Genomic DNA, 12,594 nt, shown 5'->3' on the forward strand with positions numbered 1-12,594 from the left:
TGGAGTTTAGTTGGCAGGCCCCCGCCTCTGTCAGTGATGGGGAAAGATCATGCTTTGGAAAGCCACATGGCAAGAGCTGTGCAGCGTCTGGAGCCCAGCACAACTGGGCTTCCTGTTTCCAATATTTGGTGCCTCAGCTGCTGGAAGCCTTTCCCCTTTGGGGGAGCAGGCTCTATTATGGCTGCAAGCCAGGGGACTGGCTGGCTCAGGGGTGGGGAATGAGACATGGGGTCTTTCTCCTGGAGGGCAGCTTGCTGCTGCTGTCACTGTTGCAAGGGATTTTTTTGCACTTCCCCAGCTGTTCCTTACATGGGTGGTGGCTAACACTCAGTGGTATCGATGCCGGGTGAGACAATACGCCCTGATCCCCTGTGACACTCTGTACCCCTGGGTTCACCGCTTTAGAGGACAGTGATAAATTGTGTACAATGTGTGCCTTGTGAGATATCATTTGCAAAGTCTCTCTCACCACATATTTCTGCAATCTTACTGGCTCAATTTCCTTCAATCCCTCCTCCAGGCCAGTGCTGCTTCCTTTGTACTTCTGGTGTTATGAATTGCCGTGGTTAGAGAGAAGGGGAGAGATCATTTGGGGCGTCTGTCCTCCCTTCTTATAGTTCTTTCTCTTCTTCAAGAATCATCTCTAGCTGAGGTTCAGAAGACAGAACGTCTGTGTGGACGGGAACCCTGAGCTCTTTCATTGTCAAAATGTAGCTTTTTTGCCCCCGTCCTTTTTCCTGTCCAAGAATGACTACTTAACCAAGTGATGGTCTCTTTGATTTTGTTGACACCTGGCTGAGGTGTCATGTCTCAGTAACACCATACAGTAGAATCTTATAACTTTACATGCTGTTGTAGGAATAGAGTCTGAGACATAAGCCCTTGTATCAGAGGCCTGGTGTGAGGCCTGAGGCCTGAATTAAAGTAGTGGTCAAGCTTTGTTGATATAAAGCAAAGAAGCAAAGTGAGCAGAAGTCAGGCTCTGCCTGCGTGCAAGCTCACAGAGCATGGCGAGAACAGGGCTGACATTGCAGAAACACACATTCCTGAGAAGTGCTAGGCACAGGACACTCACACAAACCCATTCCAGAAAGGTGGCACTAGAATACCCTGATACCAAGTATGGTACAAACACATCCCGAAGATAACGAGGACTTACTGACACTTCCTAGAGACAAGGTCAGGATTACAGTGTGATACATAGAGGTGTTTGGATCAAACCAATATGTACAAGGTAATGGGCTGTAACAGACCACATCAGAGGGCAGTCACTAATCATATCAGAGGGGCAACATGTAACTTGTTTGTACTGATGTATAAAATGAAGGGAGTGTCCCTGTCTGGCCTAGGGGTGAACGGAAAGCCCCGCCGTTCACTGAGCTGGTCCATTGCAATTGGCATACATGTGTCAGTGTACCTTTAACCATTGAGCCAGGGCATTAGGACCATGGTTCGTTGACAATAAACTTGACCAAGTTCCTTCACTACTCACGAGTCTGCAGTTACTGTTCGATCAAGGTCTGCTCTGCCAGCTGTCTGCACAGAGCTGGGACAGCACACAGAGAGAACACACATGGAGCCAAACATCTGACCACGCTGGTGACCCTGACCATGGATCTGGTAAGTAGGTGAGCTGCCCTCTGTAGGAATCATGATCGAACATGGCAGAAAACTATATGTTAGGGAATCCCCTTCGCCTCTCCCTGCAAATCCCCACAGAGTTTAATAAGGTCTGGATGTGCTGGGTTGGTAGCCAAGGAGGTCCATATGAAATTTTAAAAATATAGTGGGGAAGAAACATGGAATGAAATCTGTAAGACTAGGGCACAAACTGTAGCCTTGCAATGTAGACAATTGCAAACTATAACCATGGCTGTTAAATGCTTAAGAGAACATGGCATGAAATTGGCTGGGTAAGTAACAGAAACAGGAAGAGTTAAAAGAAGCAGGGGAAGCTACAGAGCCCTGGAACACTCCCGCTCCCCCAGCAAGGCGGCAAGCGGTCCGGAGACATTATACCTTATAGCAAGCACAGGAACAGAATAAACCACTGGAAACAGCTGTAAAGAATCTGCAAAAAAGAGATGTGCCATCCTCCGTTATACATATTGGTAGTCGATGGCAAGCTTCAGGTAACTGCCCTGTGCCTGAAGAATGGGGACAGAAATGGGAGAAGGTGGCCCTAGCAAAATTAAGAAATGAAATGGCGGCCGGTAGTGCAACCAGCACTATATGGCAAAAGGCAGGTTCAGGTAAAACAGAAACCTAGACTGGTCCCTGTCAGGAGAAGTAAGTGCACAGGAGGGAGAAGTAGCAAACGATACTTTCATGGGGTTGGTAATCCAATGAAGGGAAAACATGAAAGTTCACAGCGCACACTGGTACAGAGGAGCTGCGACGCGATTGCAGGGGAGTGGATAAAGAATTGCAAAGTGAAAAACTGGAAGTGAGCACACCTCGAAGTGATGCATTAACAGAAGGAGTTGCCCCCAAACAGTTAACTGCAGCAAAAAAAGGGCACTCCTGCAATCCCTTTGGGCATGCACACAAAAGCAACATGCACTGGGGAAACTAATTCAGGTTTTACAAGAGCAGGTAATGTCTCCTCTCAGAGCCAGGGTAAAAACCAGGGGTGAGGGTTCCCAACTGCTTCAACCCACAGAGCCACACTCTTCACTCAGAGCTAAAAATATAACCTTCTTTCTCAAATATTTTTACATTCCAGTTAAGTTTTCCTTTATATCCTTTGTCAGTTTGCTAAACTTGCCGCTCCTACCTGTACTTTAAGATATCCTGATACAGTTAAACTCTCTTGGCTCAGATCTCCCTGTATTCCTCGGTTGTTCTTCTCCCATGTTTTCCTTTGCCTCCCCTCACTTCTGCTCTTTCTCTTTGTTTTAAAAGTTAAAAGTTAATTTTTTTTCACAGAAACCTCCAAAAGATAAAGCAACTGAAAACCAAACAAACAGAGAATACAAGGCAAAAACTTTAACTAAATCCAGTAAATTAATTATTTTAACTCTTCAGGAATTCAACAGCTGGAATTACTCCCAGGGGTCTGGAAGATACGGTTGCCGAGCAACAGAAACGCAAACTCTGCTTCTAATCCTAACCACTGGATTATTTGGAACATGGGCTTTCCTTTTTCCCATATAGCAGAGTTTTAAAATAAAGTTAATATAAAGTAATGGAAACTGCCTTACTTTATTAAATTAATACAACAAAGTTGGCAAATCATTTAATATGATTTTTGTATCAATTTTTATTATCTTTTTAAAATAAAGAAGTAATAGTTTGCTTATTTAAATGTTTAACCCTTTTGTTTTCCTGTCTGTTTTTTTTTAAATGCATTGATGTAATGCCTTCTTTTGTGTAGTTATAAATAGAATTCTGGCACCGTTTGTTTTTAATTGTTTGTCCTGTATGTCATGTATTCGCAAAAAGAAAAGGAGGACTTGTGGCACCTTAGAGACTAACCAATTTATTTGAGCATAAGCTTTCTTATGCTCAAATAAATTGGTTAGTCTCTAAGGTGCCACAAGTCCTCCTTTTCTTTTTGCGAATACAGACTAACACGGCTGCTACTCTGAAATATGTCATGTATGTTGTCCTGCTTTGATTTTTATTTTGTTGCAACAAAAGTCAATTTTATGCCTTTTTAATATAAGTAGTACTGCACTATTTTAATATTATGGTTGGTGTAACCATCATAATATTATTAATACCAATTTTGGGGGGAAAGTTCAAACAAGTCTTAGTAAAAAATATGTGAACATATGTTTCTGCCTCAATAAATAATGCAATTGCAAACAAAAAGAATTCTCTTTTACTAATCACCATTTTGGGTTTTTTAGTTTTTTATTAAAGGAAAAATGTAAGGGGAAACCAACATTAAGGTAAAGGTAATATTAACAAAATGTCAGTGTCTTGTTGGACCTTTATTAACTTGTTTATACCTTTATTAAGTATTAGATATATAATTATAAGAATGTCATAGCAAAAATGTTTAAAGATCATTTAAGCATAAAGCGAACAAAACAATTTCAACAGGTTTCCACACCTTTCCAACAGGTTTCCACTTTTGCCTCCCAGATGCAACAAAGTGTCACAAAAATGTAATCCCCTCAAAGTGTTTGCACAGACTTGCATTTAAAGTTTACTTTGGTTTGAATTTACACACTTTTCTTTTATGTTATGTTAAAGGGAAGCAATGGAATTGGTATCACAAGCAAATGGACTCTAAAAAGCTTGGTAAACGTTATGTTACGAATGCCTTTGCTAAAACAGAGTGCTCAGCAGGGGAAAGCAATACACCTCCTTATAGGCAATGCTGCGAGTTCTTCACAGTGGTCACAGAAGTCACAGATTCTGTGGCACTCCAGGACCTCCGTGGCTGCTGCAGTGGCCGGTGCAGTTGGACTGGGGGCTGCCTGAGCAGCTCGGGCAGCCTATGGGCCAGCCGCACCAGCTGGCTGGGGCAGTCTCGGACCCTCCCCCTCCCCACACAGCAGCAGCACTTTGGGTGTGGGATGGGGTCAGGGCTGGGAGTTGGGGCATGGGAGGGGGTGAGGGTTCTGGGTGGCGCTTACCTTGGGGGGCTCCCTGGAAGCAATGACATGTCCCTCCCTCAGCTCCTAGCTCCGCCCGCCGCCTCCGCCCACAGGCATCGCCCCTGCAGCTCCCATTTCCCGCAGTTCCTGCCAATTGGAGCTGTGGAGCTGGCGCTTGGGGGGTGGAGGCAGCATGTAGACCTAGGACCTGAGGGAGGGACATGTCGCTGATTCTGGGGAGCCGGGTAGAGAGCCTGCCAGATCCACCAATCTCCTACCCAGCACCAGCGGGGGTCCCAGGCCATGTGCTGTCACCCACCCCAGCACCAGTGGGGGTCCCAGGTTGCTTCCCCTAAGCATCTACAGCACCCTTGGGCCACCCCCTTGAGCACTCATGGCCCCCTCACCCCTCTCAGCACCCATGGCACCCCTGGGCCGCCCCCCTGAGCACTCATGGTGCCCCCCAGGCCGCCCTCCACGAGCACCCCGGGCTGCCTCCCGCCCCCGAGATAAAGTCGGGGTATATAGTTCAAGTCATAGACAGATCACGGGCCATGAATTTTTGTTTACTGGCCGTGACCTGTCCATGACTTTTACTAAAAATATCCATGATTAAAACATAGCCTTATTTATACGACATAGCATCTATTTTACCAATTAAGCGCTATATTTAGTATAAAATATTAGTAATGCAGCTCAGGTAAAAGTGAACGTCTACACAACAATTGCTGAAGGAGAGCTGGAGTTATGAAAGACTTGGTCCCCACTACATTGTAAACCCACTACGTTAATCTGCGTATTAAATTTGGGTTACTGAAAACAAGAAGAAATGTAAAACAAACAAACAACTTTATTATATTAACTAACTTAAGCTATTTCAGATTGCATCCCACAGACCACAGGCATCAGAAGATAGCCGTACACCGTGAAGAAACTCCCAAGAATCAAGAACAAAAAATGAAGTGCTTTATGAATAACAGACTGGTCAACCACACCTCAGACTCCCAGATATGGACAATTAAGCGGGCAGTCAGCTAGAAACCACTGTCAGTTCATTTGAATTTGGCTACTGTGTGAAAGCAACCATATCATTGCTGTATTCCTGGGTCACTGCTGTATTGCTTCTGTACAACGTATACAAAGTGCATAAGGAAAGTGTTTCACCAACTCACAGGTGAAAATCAACAAATGAATGGCAGCAAACAACATGAAGGCAAGGGGAAAAAAAACAAATCGGTAAGGAAATTAAATTACACAGTAACTACCAATCAGGTAGACAAAATGCTTGTTAGTACCAGTCCCGATTTGGGATCAGTGACTCTGCATCCGAACTGAGGCACATGTTATTCAATAAACATCTTGTTCAGTGTCTGGGTACCCATATTAAACCCTGACACAGCAACATTTGTTAAATTGGTTACTGTCCATTCCGTAGATTATCTGGAAGACAGCAGCCATCAGAAACAACTGGATTTATGTCAACTACTGGTGTATCAGAGAGCAATGCGACCAATGGAACAGAGAAGCTCGCCATTCCTGTTTCCTGCCCAGCAAAGCCTACCACAGGGTAACAACCAGCAATAAGGGTAACCTATCATATGGATGGACAATACTGTGTAGTAACTAATTACAAAATATTTATATATAAAGGCCTCATTTGTAATGTCACTACTCCTAATTTCTTCTACTTCTCATACACATAGCACTGTAATAATGCCTATCCTAGTATTTCAAAACACTCAGCTTACTAGGAATAATAATAATACGGGTGGTAACTGTAATTGCCCTAATAGGAATGTGTTGCTTTTCATGGCACCAAAGTAAAAGGGCCAGACCACACAACACTGGAAAAGGATTCCTATGCTTGGATATAAGGTGCTGTCATGTGTACATGTACAGACTACACATATATACCCATATACACTACAGATATGAATACCATATCCATATTACCCATATATATTAATTATCTGGGAGTGCCTCCAAGGCTCAGTCACAAAACTACTCAAAGTCCCAGGCCTAACATTCCCACCATAAGGGACTAGACGCAATTGGAAAATAAAATCTGTCCATCAGTCATATGAGGAAATGTGCAGACCAAGGGACAGATGGGCATGAGTATATGAATGGTAAAGTAAGGTAACCACATAACAGTGTTGTCAAGGTTCCTCCCCCACTCTGAACTCTAGGATACAGATGTGGGGACCTGCATGAAAACCTCCTAAGCTTACTTTCACCAGCTTAGGTTAAAACTTCCCCAAGGTACAAATTAATTTTATCCTTTGTCCCTGGATCTCCACTGCCACTACCAAACTCTAACTGGGTTTACTGGGAAACGTAGTTTGGACATGTCTTTCCCCCCAAAATTCTCCCAACCCTTGCACCCCACTTCCTGGGAAAGGTTTGGTAAAAATCCTCACCAATTTGCATAGGTGACCACAGACCCAAACCCTTGGATCTGAGAACAATGAAAAAGCATTCAGTTTTCTTACAAGAAGACTTTTAATAGAAGTAAAGGAATCCCCTCTGTAAAATCAGGATGGTAGATACCTTACAGGGTAATTAGATTCAAAACATAGAGAATCCCTCTAGGCAAAACCTTAAGTTACAAAAAAGACACACAGACAGGAATAGTCATTCCATTCAGCACAGTTCCTTTCTCAGCCATTTAAAGAAATCATAATCTAACACATACCTAGCTAGATTACTTACTAAAAGTTCTAAGACTCCATTCCTGTTCTATCCCCAGCAAAAGCAGCATACAGACAGACACAGACCCTTTGTTTCTCTCCCTCCCCTCAGCTTTTGAAAGTATCTTGTCTCCTCATTGGTCATTTTGGTCAGGTGCCAGCGAGGTTACCTTTAGCTTCTTAACCCTTTACAGGTGAGAGGATTTTTCCTCTGGCCAGGAGGGATTTTAAAGGGGTTTACCCTTCCCTTTATATTTATGACAAGTGTTTAGCCCAATTGGTCATCTTCAGTCCATGCATTATGCTATTCTGGGAAAATGGGTAAATATCTTCCCCATGAAAAGGTCAAAAAATTGGGGGGGATGTCATGGGAAGAGAGCCTGAGACGTAAGCCCTTGTATCAGAGGCCTGGTGTGAGGCCTGAGGCCTGAATTAAAGTAGTGGTCAAGCCTGGCTGACATAAAGCCAAGTTTGCAAAGTTAGCAGAAGTCAGGCTCTGCCTGTATGCAAGGTCACAGAACCTGGCGAGAACAGGGCTGACATTGCAGAAACACACATTCCTGAGACGTGCTAGGCACAGAGCACTCCCGCAAACCCGTTCCAGAGAGGTGGCACTAGAACGCCCCGATACCAAGTACGGTACAAACACACCCCGAAGATAATGAGAGCAAACTGACACTTCCAAGAGACAAGGTCAGGATGAGAGTGTGATGGATAGAGATGTTTTGATCAAACCAATGAGTACAAGGTAAGGAATGGGCTGTAACAGACCACATCAGAGGGCAGTCACTAACCGTGCCAGTCAGGCAATATGTAGCTTGTTTGCAGTGATGTATAAAATGAAGTCCCAAAGGGAGCGTCTCTGTTTGGCCTAGGGGTAAACGGAAAGTCCCATCGTTCACTAAGCTGGTCCATGGTAACAGGCATACATGTGTCAGTGTAGCTGTAACCACCGAGCCAGGGCATTAGGACCTTGCTTCGTTGACAATGAACCTAACCAAGTTCCTTAGCTACTTACAAGTCTGTGGTTATTGGGCAGTTCGATTGAGGTCTGATGTGTCAGCTGTCTGTGCAGAGCTGGGACAGCACACAGAACAGACACACACAGCCAAACATCTGACCACACACGCCACACATATTTCACCAGGACCATATGATCAGCATATTATGAGCTTTCATGGCGTACTTTGTATGAAATTTATCATAGACCTGTAAAAGGGGTGAACATAGGGGTACAGACTGTCAAAGGCCCTTAGTTACCACCCACTGAATCCCCATCCCTGAGACTCCTCCATTCACCCCAAAGACCCAGGGGATCCCGATCCCAGCCTTACTCACCAGCCGAAGACACGGGAGCAAGAGAAAGGCTATGGGGAGCAGGAGCAAGATCTGGGTCTGCATGTTTAATGTCAGGGCAGGGATGGTGTATCTGCCTGCGGGGGTGGGGGAAGAGAGGAAACTTCAGGGTCACCCACACAGTCATCCAAATGCAGGATGAGTACCTAGCAGCTCGTTGTCCTGAAAAGCTGGCTGGATACTGCATGGCTGGGTCTGTGCACAGCTGGCTGGATGGTGCATCACTGGATGGAGAAGATCTTGGTGGGGACGTGTCTAGCAGGATCCAGGGCTGCTGTAGGTGTTAGCACATGTTTGGGCAGCTGGGCATATCTGGAGGTCTTACTTGTTAGGGGGCTTATTCCTTCACCCACTTACTTCCCTGGTCCTTCTCGAATGAACAGAGAGCAACAATACCCGAAGTCCAAAGGTGCAAACAATTCGATGTTTATTGGGGTGAACTTCCAGCAAGCATGAATCCAGTTTCCTTCCTTATTGTCCCCCTTCCCAGCTCTGACACCACAGAGCCTTACACCTGTGTCCCTGTTCCCATTTCCCCCTTTAGCAAAACATGATTCCAATTTCCCCACCCCCATTCCCTGTTCCCATTTCCCCCCCACACACACACCCACTCAGTTCCTGATTGACTGCAGACTATATAGTAAAACTTGAGTTCTGCTTAGCTATATCTTAACCAATCATTTTCCTGAAATTTAACTAACCAATCCTAACATATTGTAACACGATTATGTAACCAATTATATCCCACCACCTTAATTAGTTTACACCCTGCAAAATTAATTATACAGCAGACAGAAACAATCACAGAACCAGACAGAGATTATACAGACAAACAATAGCAAAGTGGGAACTATAATGACAAAACAATACAGAAGTGAGGATTTCACATCCCAGCTATTGCTAAGTGAGTTCTTGCCAGACAGGATGCTATCAAACTAAGTTTCCTTTTACATCTTCTAGGCACTTCCCTTTCTCTGGAGGCGACAGGCATTACCAGGACAGGTCCTGGGGCCGGTTTTGTTAAATATCTTCATAAATGATCTGGAGGATGGTGTGGATTGCACCCTCACCAAGTTTGCAGATGACACTAAACTCGGAGGAGTGGTAGATACGCTGGAGGGTAGGGATAGGATGCAGAGGGACCTAGACAAATTGGAGGATTGGGCCAAAAGAAATCTGATGAGGTTCAACAAGGACAAGTGCAGAGTCCTGCACTTAGGACGGAAGAATCCAATGCACCACTACAGACTAGGGACCGAATGGCTCGGCAGGAGTTCTGCAGAAAAGGACCTAGGGGTGACAGTGGACGAGAAGCTGGATATGAGTCAACAGTGTGCCCTTGTTGCCAAGAAGGCCAATGGCATTTTCGGATGTATACGTAGGGGCATTGCCAGCAGATCGAGGGACATGATCGTTCCCCTCTATTCGACACTGGTGAGGCCTCATCTGGAGTACTGTGTCCAGTTTTGGGCCCCACACTACAAGAAGGATGTGGATAAATTGGAGAGAGTCCAGCGGAGGGCAACAAAAATGATTAGGGGACTGGAACACATGACTTATGAGGAGAGGCTGAGGGAACTGGGGATGTTTAGTCTGCGGAAGAGAAGAATGAGGGGGGATTTGATAGCTGCTTTCAACTACCTGAAAGGGGGTTCCAGAGAGGATGGCTCTAGACTGTTCTCAGTGGTAGCAGATGACAGAACAAGGAGTAATGGTCTCAAGTTGCAGTGGGGGAGATTTAGGTTGGATATTAGGAAAAACTTTTTCACTATGAGGATGGTGAAACACTGGAATGCATTACCTAGGGAGGTGGTGGAATCTCCTTCCTTAGAAGTTTTTAAGGTCAGGCTTGACAAAGCCCTGGCTGGGATGATTTAATTGGGGATTGGTCCTGCTTTGAGCAGGGGGTTGGACTAGATGACCTCCTGAGGTCCCTTCCAACCCTGATATTCTATGGTTCTATGATTCTATGACAGGATTGTATTCCTAACAGCCCAATAGCACCTTCTTTCAATGTGACTTGGTTGGAATGTGAGGATGTGACCGGTCGCTTCCCATCTTATGGCTGCCTTTGTTGCTTAGCCAAAGGCCTTAGCCTTAGAACAGGGCCTCAGACTGTCACAGTAAGAGAAGGACCTTACACTGGCAGACAGTGATTTTGATTCTTTCTTTTGTACCTCTATAGCTAGCCAAGTGATAAGAATACACCTAAATTCTTAAAGTACAGGCCTTTGCAGACAGGCCTGAATATCTATATCCTAACATTGCTCACCTCGCCACATCCTTACCCAGCAACCTGCCAATGTCTCTGTGGTGGGGGCAATAGTTGACACTGACTGATCTCGGTGGTGGGGAACGTGGCCCTTTCATCTTTCTCACGGTGGCCCAACCATGAGAAGGGTTTGGCTGGATAGACCAGCTGTTGGCCCCGATCACAGCAATAGCGACGGGAGAGTTTCTTGATGAGCATGTCAACGTTACAATCTTACGTCAAACTAAGTTAGGTTGATTTACAGCCGCTGCAGTAATTACTGCACAGCTGAGGCCTAAACTACCTTCTTTCTGTCTGTGGTCTGTGTCCTCACCAGGAGTGTTCCCACTGATTGAAGAGGGGCAGTGTGAGGAACTGAAAGCTAGGAATGTCAGCTCCACACAGCTTCCCTCTGGGACCCTAGCTGCTCCCTCATCTTCTCGCATTCCTGCTCCCAGCTGGCAGCAGGATGAAAGCCTTCTCGCCTCTGGTGGGGAGATCCTCTCCCGTAGTCTGGTCGGCTACCGTGCTCCCAGCGGGAAATGAAAGCAGCGGAGCCGGGAACCTCGGTGCAGCCAGGCTCCCTGCCGTAGCCAGGAGACCGGACCTTGTGGGGGAAGGGCATCAGGGCTTCCAGTGGGGAGCAGGGAGCCCAGATAGCAGAGCAAGCTGGGAGCCTAGGTGAAAGCCTGGCTTGGAGTGGAAACCTGGAAGCAACCCTGCTGGGATGAAGAGAGCTGGGAGCCAGGCTTTCTTGTCAATTTCATGGTTCTAGTGGGGCCATGAAATTGACAAGACAGGCAACAGTCAATATAAGAAACCGGTATCTACACAGACACTCTGTCACCCTAACTACACTGAAACAAGTCCCGTGCCTCTGGTTGAGGTGGAGTTATGATGTTGGTGGGACAAGGCTGCAGTGTGTGCACTGACATAAGCAGCCCATCCGCAGCTTCCTTTCATTGACCTAACTGTAGTGCAGACCACGCAGACCCCCAGTGAGTCTGTGATCACGTGAAGAGGACGTGGCAGCCTCTGCAATACCCTACTGCTGGGAGCTATGTCTGTGCAGCACCAAAGGAAATGACATAGCAGAGCCAGGGATAGAACCCAGGCGTCCTGACCCCCAACCCCCTGTGACCCAGATTCTCCCTATTGATGGTTCATGAGTGGCTGGGGGATCATTCATGAGTCTCAGTTGGGTGTGTCCCTGCCTGTGGATGGCTGTGTAAGTGCAGGGCCTGCCAGAGGCTTGTAGCCTGACATCAGCATCACAGGGTGAGAGGCAGCCCAGGCTGGTGGGTTTGGAGGGCTCAGTGGTCCCACAGTCCAGGTTGCACCCCGGGGACCCCATCACATCCACCCAAATACAGGCAGGACTATGTGTCATCATCTAGAACCATTCCAGAGCCACTCTAAATCCATTGGAGATCATGCAGATATGGGAATACCCAATTACCTCTATTTAAATTCATTCTAGATTCAATACAGTTGATGCTAGTCTTTTCTAGATCTATACACATCCATATAAGTACATGTGCATCAATTCTAGATGCAACCAGATCCATAGACATCTATTCTAGTTTCCTTTAGAGCCCATACATCCATTCTAGACCCATCTCCCCAACCCTGCCAGTTCTCGGCCCACATAACCTGGCTCCAAGTCCTTTTGAGATGTTGGCTGAGAGCACCCAGGAATGGCCCCTGGGGGAGGCAGGCTGCAGGAATGGCTGGACCAGTGATGCTC

This window comes from Chelonia mydas, chromosome 13, assembly GCF_015237465.2.
Source record: "Chelonia mydas isolate rCheMyd1 chromosome 13, rCheMyd1.pri.v2, whole genome shotgun sequence".
Lineage (NCBI taxonomy): Eukaryota > Metazoa > Chordata > Testudines > Cheloniidae > Chelonia > Chelonia mydas.